Source organism: Poecilia reticulata, linkage group LG13, assembly GCF_000633615.1.
Source record: "Poecilia reticulata strain Guanapo linkage group LG13, Guppy_female_1.0+MT, whole genome shotgun sequence".
In the NCBI taxonomy this organism is placed as follows: domain Eukaryota; kingdom Metazoa; phylum Chordata; class Actinopteri; order Cyprinodontiformes; family Poeciliidae; genus Poecilia; species Poecilia reticulata.
The window spans coordinates 4,081,248-4,084,671 of record NC_024343.1 but is presented as its reverse complement, the minus strand read 5'-3'; positions in this window follow the sequence as shown (position 1 = coordinate 4,084,671).

Below are 3,424 nucleotides of genomic sequence, written 5' to 3'. Positions count from 1 at the left end.
TGTTTACAGACGGCCCAATGAAGCCTTTAAAGAAAAAAAACACCATACCAACAGTCAAGCATGGTGGAGGATCCATAATGCTGTGGGGTTGCTTTGCGGAATCTGGTACTGGAGGCCTTGAYCGTATCRCAGGCATCATGAAATCAGAAGATTATCAAGCAATTCTAGAGCGAAATGTCTTGCCCAATGTAAGGAAACTTGGTTTGCGGCGAAGATCCTGGGTCCTCCAGCAAGACAACGACCCAAAGCACACCTCCAAAAGCACACAGGCCTGGTTGAAAGGGAAAAAATTGACTGTTTTAAAATGGCCAGCAATGAATCCTGATCTCAATCCAATTGAAAATCTTTGGGTGGAGCTGAAATTGGAGAAAGGAACCCTGCAAATGTACAAGAGCTTGAGCATATTGCAGAAGAAGCGTGGGAGAAAATGCCACCCGAGAAATGCAAGAAGCTTATAGATGAATATAAGAAACGYTTGGAGGCTGTCATTGCTGCCAAAGGCTGCACAACCAAATATTAATGAGAGGTGTCAATATTAGTGCACATGCTGGTTTTCTGTTTTKTCCTTCGGAATTAAAATATTTATGTTGAAATGGTAATTGTCTTTGTTAAATTACTTTGGGCCTCAAATTGAAAGATCCTGCTGATATAAGTTTTGAACATTTCCATTTATTTCTGAAGATATTCACTCAGCTATGCAAATCATGAAGGGGTGCCAATAATGGTGAGCAGGACTGTATGTACTTAAAATAACTAACTGATTTACTGATTTTTCTGCTTGGCTAATTTAGATAAATATCCTAATTTGCTACTTACAGAGGTAGCTACTTGTTACAGCTAATTAGAATAATTTTGCTAACGTATTTAAGGTCTAATATATGCATATTTGATACTACTAAATATTACAGTGTCAGTCTCTTACAGAAAATTGTCTTTCCAGAAATCATAACCTTTCACTATCTGTTGCTTCATACACATTTCTTTGTCAATACCAGACAAAAACACGAAAATGAAAGAAACTGAACAACCTTTGCCTCACTGTCATGGCACATTAGTGTTGCTTAGAAGATAACTATCTTCCAGAAATGTATTTRAGAAGATGCAGTCTGCCGTGGTATTAATACAGCTGGCAAATGYCTCTGTAAACTAAACCTGACAGACTCCAGGATGAATATTAAAGTTGGGTACGGTAAGAGGATAAAGACTAACTTTTCAAATGAAACCGACAATTTTNTTTTTTTTTTCTTTTGTAAAAATGTTGGCATGAACCGATACAAAATATGTATGGTCAAATGAAAACGAAAAACAAAAAAATATCCTCTTTACTACACACACACACACACACACACACAAAAAAAACAAAACAAGAAAACAAAACGTCACTTGGGAACAAAAAAAAATATAAAAAAATTTAATTCAAGATTCAACAACCTAAACAACCAATCTAGGGGTTTAAAAACCATCACCTCCCCCACAGGTCTTTTCCTCTTCCTCCCTCCCCAGGCTTTAAAAACACGAGTTTCGTCCAAATATCCAAGAGGTTACAGATCATTCATAAAACTTCATGTCACAGTAAATACACCATATCTTCTAAATAAGAAAAGCGATGCATGATGCAAACAGATGCTTGAGGGCTGTGAGAATATCCTAGGGCTACTTACTGACCCGCACCGCGTGAGCAGAACGCAACGGTGGAAGAAGAAGTGTCGAGAACATCGTCGTGACTTCGTTAACACCGACTGTACATCGTTTTCAGCTGCTTAACAAATCTAGTTTTCTTTGTGAACTAGGCCTATGCAAAATAATATTTAACATTTACCGTAACAGTGCACCATATTAAACACAGAAACATGTACAACTGAGAGGAACATGTACATCTTGTGATTTTCATTACGTCTTCCGATACCTGTGGTACTACAGCATATATATATATATATATCTATATATATACTCGGGGCTTAAAATTTGCAATCTACCTGAGATGCAAAAAACTAAAAAATAACACAACTATAATAACACTCATGAACCTGAGAGAGTGAAGGAAAAAATATAACTACACATCATGTAAGAAACATAAATGAAAAATTGGATAAAAATGATTTCCCCCCCACCCCACCACAGCCTTTCTCAAAGTTAATCCATCAAAAAGCGACAGTTACCATTTAAGATAAATATCAAAGCCCAGAATAACATTTGTCATGCGCGTAGCTGTTTCCATGACACCGCAACTCCACAATCTAGAGACGACAACAAAAAGAGAGAGAAATATATTAATTTGTTTTTATTCTAGCTTATTATCCAGTCTTTAGCACTGGATTCCTCTATGAAAGCTGCTTAGCCTTCACCCAGGAAATATTCAAATAAACAGCAAACGCAGTAAAGGCGACCAACAAGTACTTAAGGCCAAATTGARTGTTGCTCTTATAAATACTTGGCCCCACTGCACAAAAAGAAACAAACAAAATCACCAAAAATGATCTCAACATATTTTATTTTCAAAATGAATGAATTTGATTTATTTATCATTTAGATCCAAAAACCAGGATGTGACTGACTTTATAGTGCATGAACAGAGAACTTGGCTGAGTATTGGCCTGAAAGTTAGAAAGGACAGATATATGTACAAGCTAAGAGTATGATTCTAACCATATGCCTGGAGATCAGAAGAAGGCACTACAATATGTCCTTCACTTTATTCTTTATTCATTTTTTTATTTTATTATCATACGTATCAAGAGGTCTGTTTAAGGCAGTAGTTATTCGTTTTTATCTGGTCTTTTTTTTTCCTTACTCATCTTCTTCATCTTCTTCTTCAGGCAATACAATAAAGTGTCCTGTTAATTGCCAAACAAGTTTTGCTCTTCTAGCTGCGAGTCGAAGAGGCGTAGAATGTGTAAAGTTCACACTGTTTGATTGGGGTTAGCGAAAAGGAGAGATAAATTGTAGCACTATGTCAATTCTCTGCGGTTTGAGGCTACAAGATGACAGAAAAAAACAAAACAAAAAACTAAAATAGGAGCTTCCCCAAGTRAAATCTTTTGGCCTTAGAAGTTATCAAAGAAAGTCCAAAGATAAAGTATTTGCACAGAGGAAAATTTAATGGACTCATACTTGCAGTGACCGAAAGGTCTTATAAGTCGGAAACCAACAAGAACAATARCATAAGAAACAAAAATGGCTCGGCAAGGACTTCAAAGCTAACGTAGTTKTTGTGTTTTTATTTAATTGTTTTCTTCCTGCAGATAAGGAAGGACATTTTGTAGAGAGGACTTTCCAACTTTCTTTATGGAATATGCACATAGACTCGTCATATTTGGTGCCATTCGTCGGCATGGAATGGAAATATAAAAATGGGAGATATTTTAAGCTAGCAAAGAACTGCTAGCTGTCTGTTTTAGCGTGACGCAATACTTGAGCGAAGTCG